Genomic DNA, 14,549 nt, shown 5'->3' with positions numbered 1-14,549 from the left:
ATCTTCCACGTTCCTCCTCCTTTTGTATTGCACAGAGACTGTCACATCTGTGTTATCCTCAATCATCCCCAACAATCCGTTTCCTTCACATAGCACCTTTCCATGCAATGGATGCAGAACCTATCCTTTTACTTGCTCTCTTCTCACTATCACTTTCCAGTGATCCAAACGTACGTCTTTCAATTTAGAATACTGCATTCAATACTCAATCCTGTCTGCTTCACATTTTGGAGACGAATTGCAGATTGAGTGATTGCTTTGTAGAACAACTCTGTTCAGTCCGCAAGCACGATGCCAAGTTTCTGATAGTCTGTCATTTTAATTTTCCACCTTCTTCTCATGTTGACAACCCTTGTCCTCAGCCTACTGCAGGGTGTTCCAATGAAGCTTGATACAAGCTCAAGGAAAGATATCTCCTCTTTCGATTAAGCACTTTTTGATTTGATTTAATTTATTATTGTTGCATGTATTAGCATACAGTGAAAAGTATTGTTTCTTGCATGCTATACAGACAAAGCATACCATACACAGAGAAGGAAACGAGGGAGTGCAGAATGTAGTGTTACAATCATAGCTAGGGTGTAGAAAGAAAGATCAACTTAATGCAAGGTATGTCTATTCAAAAGTCTTGATGTGGAGATGCCAGAGTTGGACTGGAGCAAACACAGTAAGAAGTCTGACAAAACCAGGTTTAAGTCCAACCGATTTATTTGATGAAATAAATAAAATCGGTTGGACTTAAACCTGGTGTTGTCAGACATCTTACTGTATTCAAAAGTCTGACAGCAGCAGGGAAGAAGCTGTTCTTGAGTTGGTTGGTACGTGACCTCAGACTTCCCGATGGAAGAAGGTGGAAGAGTGAATGTCTGGGGTGCATAGGGTCTTTAATTATACTGGTTGCTTTGCTGAGGCAGCGGGAAGTGTAGACAGAGTCAATGGATCGGAAGCTGGTTTGCGTGATGGATTGGGCTACATTCACGATCTTTTGTAGTTTCTTGCAGTCTTGGGCAGAGCCATATCAAGCTGTGATACAACCAGAAAGAACGCTTTCTATGGTCCATCTGTAAAGTTGGTGAGGGTCGTAGCTGACGTGCCAAATTTCCTTAGTCTTCTGAAAAGTAGAGGCACTGGTAGGCTTTCTTAACTATAGTGTTGGCATGGGAAGACCAGGACAGATTGTTGATGATCTGAACACCTAAAAACTTGAAGTTCTCAACCTTTTCTATTTCGTCCCCGTTGATGTAGAAGGGGCATGTTCTCTTTATGCTTCCTGAAGTCAATGACAATCTTCTTTGTTTTGTTGACATTGAGGGAGAGATTATTGTTGCCGCACCAGTTCACCAGATTCTCTATCTCATTCCTGTACTCTGTCTTGTCATTGTTTGAGATCTGGCCCACTATGGTGGTGTTGTCAGCAAATTTGAGAATCAAATTGGAGGAGAATATGGCCACACAGTCATAGGTCTAAAAGGAGTATAGTATAAGAATGTATACTTGTTAGTCTTCTGGACTCAACACTGAGTTCAACAATATCAGGCCATAATTTCTGCCTCCATTTTGTTTCCTTTTCTTTGTATGTTTCAGTCTCAATCTTATTTTTGCTCTCAGACAGCAGTTGTTCACTATTCTGCCACTTACGTTCCTTGGTAGACATATTTAGTTTCTTGACTTGATCCATTCCTAATGGCTGTGCCCCATTAAACATCTCCAACCATCTTCTGCATGATCACAGCCCTTTTATTTCTTTCCTCCATTTTCCCTCCCCTTCAACCTACTTAAAACAAAGTCAAACATAATGGGCAGCAGGCAAGAAAGTGGCGATTTAGTTTTGTGGAGCCCCACTCCACAGAGTAGCTAAGAGTAGTGGGCGAGAAGAGGATTGGGAGAGGTTTAAATGTCAACAAAGATTGACAAAGAAGTTGATAAAGAAGGGTAGGAGAAACTATGAAGCTGGGCTAGTGCTTAATATAAAAAGGGATAGCAAGAGTTTTTATAAATATATAAAAAGGAAGAGGCTGGCTAGGGTGAACGTTGGACCCTTAGAGGATGGGGGGGGGGGGGCCTTAGTGGTAGGGGATGGGGAAATGGCTGAGGTCTTGAATAACTTTTTTGTTTCTGTCTTCACGGAGGAGGACGTGAATAATTTGCCGGGTGTTAGCGATGGAAAGGTGGTAGGACTGGAGGGTCTCAATGACATTATTGTTACTAGAGAGGCGGTGCTCGACAGACTGGAGGGACTGATTGTGGACAAGTCCCCAGGACCGGATGGAATGCATCCGAGGGTTCTGAAAGAAATGGCGAAGGTGATAGTGGATGCCTTGGTGGTTATTTTCCAAACATCGCTGGATTCCGGGGAAGTGCCGGAAGATTGGAAAACGGCTAATGTTACGCTGTTGTTTAAGAAGGGTGCCAGGCAAAAGGCAGGTTAGTTTAACGTCTGTTGTAGGTAAAATGTTAGAATCCGTCATCAAGGAGGAAATAACAAGGCATCTTGAGGGGAATTGCTTGATAGAGCAGACGCAGCACGGTTTCGTTAAGGGGAAGTCGTGTCTGACAAATTTATTGGAGTTCTATGAGGATGTGTCTAGGGCGGTGGATAGAGGAGAGCCGGTGGATGTGGTCTTTCTTGATTTTCTGAAGGCGTTTGACAAGGTACCTCACAAGAGGTTATTGCAGAAGGTAAGGGGGCATGGAGTTGGGGGTAGGGTGTTAGCGTGGATAGAGGATTGGTTGTCAAATAGGAGGCAGAGAGTGGGGGTTAATGGGTGCTATTCGGATTGGCGGTTGGTGACGAGTGGAGTGCCCCAGGGGTCAGTGCTGGGGCCTCAGCTATTTACCATTTATATAGATGATCTGGAGGAGGGAACCAAGTGTATGGTGTCGAAATTTGCTGATGACACCAAGATTGGTGGAACGGCAAATTGCGCGGAGGGTGTGGAGAGTCTGCAGAAGGATCAAGATAGGCTGGGCGAATGGGCCAGGAAATGGCAAATGGAATTTAATGTTGGCAAGTGCGAGGTGGTCCACTTTGGTAGGAATAATGGTAGGAAGGACTATTACTTACGTGGCGAAAAACTGCAGCAGGCGACGGTGCAGAGGAACCTCGGGGTCCTTGTGCATGAGTCGCAAAAACCCAGCCTGCAGGTGCAGCAGGTGGTCAGGAAGGCTAATGGGATGCTGGCCTTCATAGCAAGGGGGATTGAATATAAAAATAGGGAGGTCTTGCTGCAGCTGTATAGGGCATTGGTGAGGCCGCAGCTGGAGTACTGTGTGCAGTTTTGGTCACCGCACTTGCGCAAGGATATTTTGGCCTTGGAGGGAGTGCAGAGGAGGTTTACTAGGCTGATACCGGAGTTGAGGGGGTTGAGCTATGAGGAGAGGCTGAATAAACTGGGCTTGTACTCGTTAGAGTTTAGAAGAATGAGGGGCGATCTCATTGAGACATATAAGATGATGAATGGGATGGATAGGATAGAGGTGGAGAGACTCTTCCCGCTCAGAAAGGACAGTAGGACTAGGGGGCACAGCGTCAAGATAAAGTGGGGGGGGTGGTTTAGAATGGAGTTGAGGAGGAACTTCTTCACTCAAAGGGTGGTGAATCTCTGGAATTCTCTGCCCGTTGAAGTGGTGGAGGCTGCCTCACTAAATATTTTTAAGACGCGGGTTGATGGGTTTTTGATAAGTGAGGGGATTAAGGGTTATGGGGAGAGGGCGGGAATATGGAACTGAGCCACGACGGATCAGCCATGATCTTACTGAATGGCGGGGCAGGCTCGAAGGGCTAGATGGCCTACTCCTGCTCCTATTTCTTATGTTCTTATGTTCACTCACTTGGTGCAGCTAAGGTTATTGCCATGTTGCATCTGAAACCATTGGCCAGGCCACGTATGCTAAAGTATCATCTACAGGCCGAAACTGCAAGTCCGTTCATTGCTTGCCAAGAACACAAATCAGAGAGTCAGGAGTGGAAATCAATCTTCAAAAACAAAAAATGATGGAAAATCTCAGGTCTGACAGCATCTGTGGACATGATGTGGGTATGCCGGTGTTGGACTAGCGTAAACACAGTAAAAAGTCTGACAACACCAGGTTTTAATCAGTAATCTCTAAACTGTCTGTGCTTTATATGCTCTGTCTGAGGCCAGAACTGTCCATTCACCTGACGAAGGGACTAACCCGAAAGCTTGTGAGTCTATTATCAAATAAATCGGTTGGACTAAAACCTGGTGTTGTCAGACTTTTTACAGCATCTGTGGAGACAGAATAGAGTCAATGCTCTGAGTCTGAATGACACTTCATCAGAGCTCCAGACAAGTTAAAGGAGAAATTGTTGAGTTCAGCCAGTTGGAGGACAGTGAAGATTGCTCAGACCACTGTTTGAGGAATAAGCAAAGAGTTTTCAGGCTATCCTGATGGGTAATGGAAGTGTAGAGGATTGGACATCCATGGTAAGGCGGCGGCGGTTTGGGCTGAGAAACTGGAAGTTGTTGATATCACGTAGGGCATCAGAGGAATGACGCATGTAGGTGGGAAGAGACTTGATATGAGGAGAGGGACTGAAGTCATGATAGGAAGAAATGAGTTCAGTAGGGCAGGAACAGGCTGACATAATGGGCCTTCCGGGGCAGTCCTGTTTGTGGATTTTGGAAAGCAATGATGTGGAGATGCCGGCATTGGACTGAGGTGGGCACTACATTAAAAGATCTAATAAGAGGCACAGTAAGAAGTCTCACAACACCAAGTTAAAGTTAGTTATTTGATAGTACGAGCTTTCAGAGCGCTGCTCCTTCATCAGGCAAGTGGAGAAATGGGTTCACAAACAGGGCATCTGTAGACACAGACTCAATTACAAGATAATGGTTGGAATGCGAGTCTTAACAGGTAATCAAGTCTTTACAGGTACAGATGTGAGTGGAGAGAGGATTAAGCACAGGTTAGAGGTTTACGAGCTGGATTCTCTGATCTCGCTCGTGGCTGGGATTCTCTGGTTCACTGCAGTGAATGGAAATTTGGCTCAACTCCAAATTCTCTGTTCCCACTGGCAGGGGCGGCAGGGCATGAATGGCTGGAGAGTTCCAGCCCATATCTTTTGAACGTTTTAATCTTTTTGCAGAACAAGTAACATTGTTGAGACCACAGCAATAGTTTAGTTCAATATTTAATTCAAAGTGATGCTTCAAATCTCCCTGATTTTCAATCATTAATCTTATTTGCCATTGTATCAGGAGTACAAAAATCTATGTTGTATTCATAGCTTCTCAAACTTCGGGTTGCAAACTCCAGTGGGAATGAGATTTTGGGGTCACTAAGGCAGAAGCAGCAATGGCTACTGCGGAGCTCAGAATAATTTCTGACAGCTGTGAGGCCCCCTTAAATTCTTGTGTTTCTCTCAATTGGTGGACATGACGCAATGGACAACTCAGAGGCCCAACTACTGCTGCTGCTGCAAAAAGCCTGTGAATACATAGTACACATTTGTTTTTGTGTAGAAATCCTTCTCATCAACTCTTACAATATTCAATTCCTGCTGCCCCCAACTCAATGACAGAAGCTTCCCCAACGCCCACTCACAGCTGAAACCTTCCTATCATCAGTCCCTGCCCCAGTCCACTCAACAGCTCTCATGCCTCCTAAATTTTCACTCTGGAGTCACAGCAGAACAACATTTGGGAAGTGCTGACTTATGGCCTTTAGGTAAAGCTAAAAGGCTAATTGGATATGGACAAGATGATGCAATTCAACCCCACTTCAAAATCATTTATTCTGTCCTTATCTTTATCTTCCCATCATAAATTCTTGCGTCTGCATTCAAAATGGAAATTGCCTACATGAACTTGGCATGTTGTAACTATTCCTCTCACCACAGGAAATGACACAAAATTTTTATATTATTTAATAAGTAATATAATTGATTCAGCAAAATCTGCAGTTCCATTTGTTAATTTGTAAATAAAAACATAACTGGCATTAAAACTGCACTTACAAGTAACATTCCATTCTGTAAGCCACTGGCTATGAGAACTGCCATGTTGCCATAGTGCATGAAACTGTAATTAGAAACCCAGTAAATGTTTAACTATTGCAGAACTGAGTAATGCACCCCTATTAAGTTATAAATAGTGCAGCAGTATTCAGACTGTGTGCCAAAATAGGAGTTGATTAAAGCGTATGATGATAAACTAAATGCTGTTATCAGTTCAAGGTCCACTCTTCCAACACAGAATTCTTACAGTTCTGTGCCAGTGAAACAGCAGAAAGTTCACACTACCTTAATACAGTTTAAGAATCAACAAAAACAGTGCACACTAAATTGCAACCATTTTAATTGTATACCAGTACTGCTTAAAATGAGTGGAACCACAGAATCCTGATAGTGCAGAAAGAAGGCCATTCGGCCATGGAGTCAGCACCAACTCTCCGACAGAGCATCTTATCAAGGCCCAACTCTCCCCCAACCCAGGCCTATCCCCATAACCCTGCAAATTTACATGGCTAATCCACGTAACCTACACATCTTTGGACATTAAGGAACAATTTAACATGGCAAATCCACTTAACCTACACCGCTTTTGGACAGTTGGAGGAAACCAGAGCACCCAGGGAAAACCCTTGGAATCGCAGAATCCCTACAGTGCAGAAGGAGGCCATTTGGCCCATCAAGTCTGCACCAACCACAATTCCACCCAGGTCCTAGCCCTGTAATCCCATATATTTACCCTTCTAGTTCCCCTGAAACTAAAGGGCAATTTAGCATGGCAATCAACCAAACACGCACATCTTTGGATTGGAGGAAATTGGAGCACCTGGAGAAAATCCAGGCAGGCAGGCGGAGAAATGTGCAAAATCCACACAGCCAGTGATCTGAGGCCAGAATTGAATCCGGGTCCCTGGCGCTGTGAGGCAGCAACGCTAACCACTGTGCCACCGTGCTGCCCATACAGACACAGGAAGAATATGCAAGCTCCACACAGAACACATCTTTAATTTTTGTTGCCCTGTATGAAAAAATAAATAATGTTTGCGCATTATTTATTTAGGATGATATTTTTTAAAATCTAATATATTCTGCAACATGAAGAGCTTTTTTAAAAATTCACCCATGGAACATGGTCACGGTGGTATATATTGCTCTTCCTCTCTTGCCCTAGGAAAGTGATGATGAGCCTTCCTGAACTAGTACAGTACATCATTAGATGCCCTCAAATTTGCCCATACAGTCTTCAATTTAAATCTGCTATCCTTATCTGATCTGGCCTACATGGGATTCCAGATCCACAACAATACAATTGACTCAACTGCCTTGAGAAATGGCCTATCTAGTCACTCAATTCATGACAATAAATGCTGGCCCAGCCAGCAACGCCCACATGCCATGAACAAATAAAAACTCACAAAAATGATCTCCACTGTTCTGTCCATTGACACACAATAGGGTCTGAATTTCTTCCATTCACACATCATTGCGATAGAATAATTTTTTCCCCCCCACACCCTTTCTTTAAAATTCCACCCCAAAGCTGGAAAGTCTATACTGTCCGTTGTGAACCAGTTTTTATAAATATTAGGACAAGGACAGCCATTCATTATTGGTAGAAGTTTGCTGCATTTGAATGACTTCGTAACAAGATGTCGTGAAAGTTTGTTTGTATTTTAATGTCATGTCCAGACATGCTGGCTCTTTCCAGGGCCTTGTGTAGTTGTAGGTATGTTGACAGGAAAGGAAAATGTCACCTGGCCAATTAACTCCATTTTGTTTTCAAAAATAAGGTTTCATTTTCCATAGATCCATAAAGTTACATTATGTGAACATGACCATGAGGAGAAGACTGCAAAAAGATGAAGTGAAAGGAGACAAGTGGGATGATGGTTGCAGTGTGAGTAAGAGTGCTTCTGCACTTTAAGGATGCCTCCTTTAAGGTGTTCCCGTGGTGCTGGAAAGGAGGTACTATTCAGAGGATGAGAGGTGAAAACCTGGCTGGAGAAGTGCGCAGCTACAGGTTTGAGGCACGGATCTCAGTGCAATGTTGGAAGCACTTCAGCAACTGGTGATGGCTGACAAGGTGAGTGGCATGAACTCTGGAAAGTAGGCAGTCCTGCATAGCTAATACAGTACTGATGGTGTGTACAGCACAATGGATGACTTGTGCCCAGGAACTCAACAAAGACCAATGTTCTTTGGTCTTTAGCTCTGATAAAGAGTCATCCTGACTTGAAACATTTGTTCTATTCTCTCCCCACGAATGCTGTTGGACCTGCTGAGATTTTCCAGCATTTTCTGTTTTTGTTTCAGATTCCAGCATTGACAGTATTTTGTTTTTATCTTAGTGTTTCATTCACTACCACTTCTCTTCCAGGAATGCCTACCCTGAAGAAGTACTGTTCTTCTCTCCGACACAATTTACATTTGCCTCTTTTACCCTGTTCATCTTCATTGCTTTCCATTTTTCACCAGGTATACAAAAAGAAATCTGACGAGGGGTCATCCAGACTCAAAACATTGGCTCTATTCTCTCTCCACAGATGCTGGCAGACCTGATGAAATTTTCCAGCATTTTGAGTTTTTGTTTCAGATTCCAGCATCCGCAGTTTTCTGCTTTTATATTAAGGACCAATGTGTGCACTAAAGCAGCAAGTAGTGTGTCACACCACAGCATCATGACCAATCATTTGCATTTGCTGCAGTGCCAAGCTTGAATGATTGTCGCAGCAGGCCTCCCAGTGCTGCAAAGATGACAACTGAATATCACACAGCCCACAAGGGCAGTAAGTGTATCTTGGTTTTGCTTACTGGAGAAGGAAGTGCATAATGCAAGACAGCATGATGGGGGGAGACATGTCCTTCCTCATGATGATAACGGAGATCAAAGCAAGGCTGAGTGAAGCAAGCCAGCTGTCACAGGGGCCAAGGTAAGTATGGGGCTCTGAGAATGAGAAATGCAATGGCAGCAGGCACAAATCCTCTTGACTTGTCACTTGTGTGTGATTTGAGTGATCAATGATGACCATATGAAGCTCAACAGCACATACAGATAGGAGGAAGGAGTTGTATTGGACATCATTAACAACATTGTTGTCTTTCCCACAGAACTAGTGATTGAAGCAACACAGAGATGTCACTGGAACCAGCAAAAACCTCTGAGGAAGAAACATCATCTGAAGATCAATCATTATATTATCCCAATGAACCTTTCAAAAATGCAAATGCTCTCACATCAATTCCACATGAAATGCGGTTAGAATGGATGACACCAGCTGATAAGCATGGCACATGCAGAGGAGGTAGGTGAAAGAGGAAATGATAGCTGTAGTACTGATGATCAGCGGCGCACAGGTGCTGAGATTTGGTGGCCATTGACAAAGCAGGTGCTTATAGAACACGTCAGGAAATGGGTCTGTCAGTCAAAGGTTTGTTTCCATAAGCATACAATGGAGTTCTTCCATTCCATGTCTGTCTTTTGAGAGTATGACGACCCCTTAGAATGGCAATCTTCATGGACAGCCACAAGTGGTAGACCAACAAGTGCATTCAGGAGATATGCACAACTTCAGGGATATTGAGCATGGGTCAGCATGAGAGGTCAGTGATGCATTGATCTGTTGTGAGATGATGGAGAACTCCTGATGAGCAAGGGAGTGCAGATGAGCCACAAAAGAGTTGAGGAACAGACAGTTAAAGATGATGGGAGCTCTTTTCAAGATGCCTCTGGCCATGACCCAGACGCTGCTTCCAGAAACAATAACAGAGGCTTCCACTTATTTAGTTCATTCATGGGAGATGTGGGCATCATTGGCTAAGTCAGTATTTATTACCCATCACTAATAGTCCTCAAGAAGGTGAAGGTAAGCCGCCTTTGTGACCCACTGCAGTCTATATGTGTAGGAACATCCAAGGTACCTTTAGGAAGGGAGTTCCACGATTTTGACCCAGCAACAGTGAAGGAACGGCAGTATAGTTCCAAGGCAGGATGGTGTGTGGCTTGGAGGGGAACTTGATAGTGGTGGTGTGCCTTTACATTTGTTGCCCTTATCCTACTAGGTGGTGACGGTTACGGGTTTGGAAAAAGCTGTCAAAGGACTTTAACGTTTAACTAAAATTTACAGAGTAAGTATGTGAAATAAGTTTCTTGCAGCCTTGGATAAAGATAAACAAGCTCTGCTGGGGAGCAGCTGTAAACTAGTTTAATCTGGCTTCAATAGCTCCAACAGGACTGCCTTTTTTGAGTTCCACATAATATAAATGTAAATATCTGTGTGCAGCTTGCAAACTGAGTGCCGCCTGAATTTAGAATCACAGAATCTTTGCAACGCAGGTGACAACTGTTTGGCCCGTCGAATCTGTACTGGCCCACTGAAAGAGCATTCTATCTCATCCCACTCCCCTGCCCTAACCCTGTAACCTAGCACATTATTTATTTTCAGATAGCAATCCAATTCCCTTTTCAACACCTTGAACCAACCTGCTTCCACCACTCTTTCAGGGAGTTTATTCCAGACTCCAATCACTCTCTGGATGAAAACATTTTTCCCTCATATCACTTCTACACTTTTTGCCCATTATTTTCAATCTGTACCCTCTAGTTCTTGATGCTCTCTTGAAAGGATAGTTTCTCACTATTTACCATGTTCACACCCCTCAAGATCTTGAGTACCTCTATCAAGTCTCCTCTCAGCCTTCTTTTCTGCAAGGAAAACAGTTCCAATTCATCCTCATAGCTATAGTTATTTTCTTCCTGGCATCATTCTTGTGCATCTCCGCTGAACTCTCTCCAATGCCTTCACATCCTTCCTCAATTATGGATCTCAGAACTGGACATAATACTCCAGATGAGGCCTAACAAGTTAGTATCTCACACAAGTTCAACATAACCTCCTTAGTCTTGTATTCAATGCCCCTATTAATTTGATTTGATTTATTATTGTCACATGTATTAACATAGTGAAAAATATTATTTCTTGCATGCTATACAGACAAAACATACTGTTCATAGAGAAGGAAACAAAGGAGTGCAGAATGTAGTGTAGTCATAGCTAGGGTGTAGAGAAAGATCAATGTAGTGCAAGGTAAGCCCATTCAAAAATCTGACAGCAGAGGGAAGAAGCTGTTCTCGAGTCAGTGGGTACGTGACCTCAGACTTTTGTATCTTTTTTCTGACGGAAGAAGGTGAAAGAGAATTTCTGGGGTGTGCGGGGTCCTTAAGTATGCTGGCTACTTTGCTGAGGCAGTGGGAAGTGTAGACAAAGTCAATGTATAGGAGGCTGGTTTGCGTGATGGATTGTGCTACATTCATGACCTTTTGTAGTTCCTTGCGGTCTTGGGCAGAGCAGGAATCATGCCAAGCTGTGATACAACCAGAAAGAATGCTTTCAATGGTGCATCTGTAAAAGTTGATGAGAGTCGTAGCTGACATGCCAAATTTTCTTAGTCCTCTGAGAAAATAGAGGTGTTGGTGGGCTTTCTTAACTATAGTATCAGCATGGGAGACCAGGACAGGTCACTGGTGACGTAAAAACATGAAGTTCTCGATCCTTTCTACTTTGCCCCCATTGATGTAGACAGGGGCACGTTCTACTTTAAGCTTCCTGAAGTCAATGATAATCTCCTTTGTTTTGTTGACACTGAGGGAGAGATTATTGTTGCTGCACCAGTTCATCAGATTCTCCGTCTCGTCATTGTTTGAGATCTGACCCATTATGGTGGTGTCATCAGCAAACCTGAATGTCGAATTAGAGCGGAATTTGGCCACACAGTCACTGACGTACAAGGAATATAGTAGGGGGCTGAGAACACAGCCTTGTGGGACAGTGGTGTTGAGGATGATCGTGGAGGTGGTGTTGTTGCCTGTTCTTACTGATTGTAGTCTGTGAGTTAGAAAATTCATGCTCCAGTCACAGAGGGAGGTGCCAAGGCCCAGGCCATGGAGTTTGGAGATGAGTTTCGTGGGAATAATAGTGTTGAAGGCTGAGCTGTAGTCAATAAATAGGAGTCTGACATGGGTATCCTTGTTATCTAGGTATTCCAGGGTTGAGTGCAGGGCCAGGGAAATAGCGTCTGCTGTGGACTTGTTGTGGCAGTAGGCAAGGTGTAGTGAATCCAGGTAGTCCAGGAGGCTGGAATTGATTTGTGCCATGACTAATCTTCAAAGCACTTCATAATGATGGATGTCAGAGCCACTGGCCGATATCATTAAGGCACATTGCTTGGTTTCTCTTGGGTACCGGGATGAAGATTGTTTTCTTGAAGCAGGCAGGGGCCTCAGATTGTTGTAAAGAGAGGTTGAAGGTGTCTGAGAATACCTCTGCCAGCTGATCCACACAGGATCTGAGTGCACTAAAACCTAGGCTAGCATCCACTTTGTTAACTGTTCCCTCAATATGCCTGCCTTCTTTAATGACTTGTGTCCAAATAACCAAGATCCTAGTGCTCCTGCGCCTCCTTAAGAATTTCTCTCTTTGTTTTACATTGTCTCTCCACATTCTTCCTGCTAAAATGAATCACCTCACACTTACTTGCCTTGAACTTCACCTGTCAAACCACCAACATATTTAAGTCCTTTTGAAATTCAAGATTATCTTCATCACAGTTGACAATATTTCCAATCTTGGTATCATTTGCAAATTTTGAAATCATGCCTTGAACACCATCTAGGCATTAATACATATCAGGAAGAACAAGGATTCCAAAACTGACCCTTGGGGAATTCCACTACAAACTTTCCTCCAGTCTGAAAGACAGCTATTTATCATTATTCTCGGCTTCCTGTCACTCAGCCAGTTTCCTATTCAAGTGCTTACTTTGCCTTTTTTCATGAGCTAGAATTCTGCTCAAAAGTTTGTTATATGGCACAGCATTAAATGCCTTTTGAAAATCCATATACACACATCAACAGCATTGCCTTCATTAGTCTTCTCTGTTATTACCTCAAAAATTCCAGCTAGTCAATTAAACATGATTTTCCCTCAATGAATTTGCCTGGCTTTCCATAACTATTCTGGACTTGTTTAAGTGATTTTTAATTTTATCCCAAAATATAGTTTCCAAAAATTTCCCTACCACTGAAGTCAAACTGACTGGTCTGTAGTTGCCAGCATTATCCTTGCACTCCTTTCTGAACAAGAGAGTAAGATTTGCAAACCTCTAGTCCTCTGGCACTACCCCCGAGTCTATGGGAGACTGGAAGATTATCACTAGTGTCTCTGAAATTCCCACTCTCATTTCCCTCAGTACCCTTGGATGCATCTCATCCGGTGCTGGTGCCTTATCAATTTGAAGTAACAATAGCCTTTTGAACACCATCTTCTCAACTGTAAATTTGAGTGTACCAGTTACCTCCTCTTTGACCTCGGCCTAGGTAGCATCCTGTTCCTCTGGAAAGACAAGTGCAAAGTACTCGTTTATTACCTCTGCTACTTCTCCTGCCTCCATGTGCAAGTTTTTTTTTATCTCTAATTGCCCTACTCTTTCTTTTACCACCCTTTTATTATTTACATTCTTGGGATTCCTTTTCACATGAGCTTCCAGTCTCTTTTGATGCTCCCTTCTTGGCTTTTCTGATCGGTTTTTTTCACTGTCCCTCTTGTCCATCTATACCTACCCTGATTCTCCATTGTATTTTCTACCTGACATCTGTCATGCACATATTTCCTCCTTTTCATCCTCACCTCTATCTCTCTCATGTTCTAGATTTCCCCTTCAAAGGAATGTACCTTGATATTGCCTATAATACTCTCTCTTTGAATGGTAGCCCATTGTTCAGCCATTATCTTTTCCGCCAACATTTGATTGCAACTCTCAACTCCCACAGAGTAATCCCCTCCATTCCAATGGCAGCAATGAGTTTTACTGCTTGGGAATGCCACACTTCTTATTGTTTGTTCGTTACAGGCAGCAATGACATCATACTGTGCTCTTACCTCAGCGCTGCTGGAAAGCCACTGAAGCTCTGAGAGACTCGTGTGCCTTCAACAATATTTCAAACTCTACACAAAACCATTGTTAATAACTATCTTATTTGCCTCAGATGGATGCCTGCCACTGGTCTCTACTTACTGGCTTTGGGAACCATGATGTGGAGTTGCCTGCACTGGACTGGAGTGGGCACAGTAAGAAATCTCATAACACCAGGTTAAAGTCCAACAGGTTTATTTGGAGCCATGAGCTTTTGGAGCACTGCTCCTTCCTCAGGCACTCACTTGGTGTTGTGAGACTTCTTACTGTGGCTTTGATAAAACTGACCAATAACACAAAGATGACAAGGTGCAGCCCTGATATATTCTCCCACTACCTTCCCATCTCAGCCTCCAACCCCATTTCCAGAGTAAAATTCAGCTTTTGTTTTCTATCAGCCCACAACGCAGCTGCATCGTCAATGGCTCCATAACAAAAAGAATCATGCCAATAGTTAACAGGAACAAGGAGCCTAAGATCAGGATTTTTCTTTTAAATCAACACAACTGAAAAATTAGCAGCATTAATTCATCAAGAGCTTATTATATAATTGTACTTTGGACTGAACATTATCAGTTCACTTCCAAATGCTCTGTCTGGCTAT

The 14,549-nt window shown here is 43.2% G+C and overlaps 1 protein-coding gene across 3 annotated transcripts in view; it reads right to left on the bottom strand.

The window, feature by feature from the left end:
* Nucleotides 1-14,549, bottom strand: part of armc2 (armadillo repeat containing 2) — a 146,177-nt gene that overhangs the window by 109,308 nt on the left and 22,320 nt on the right. The gene's annotated exons all lie outside the window — the stretch shown is intronic.

Source organism: Carcharhinus amblyrhynchos, chromosome 7 (genome assembly GCF_965287045.1).
Source record: "Carcharhinus amblyrhynchos chromosome 7, sCarAmb.v2.hapA, whole genome shotgun sequence".
Lineage (NCBI taxonomy): Eukaryota > Metazoa > Chordata > Chondrichthyes > Carcharhiniformes > Carcharhinidae > Carcharhinus > Carcharhinus amblyrhynchos.
The sequence above is the reverse complement of the archived record's forward strand: the minus strand, read 5'-3'. Positions and strand labels throughout refer to the sequence as shown.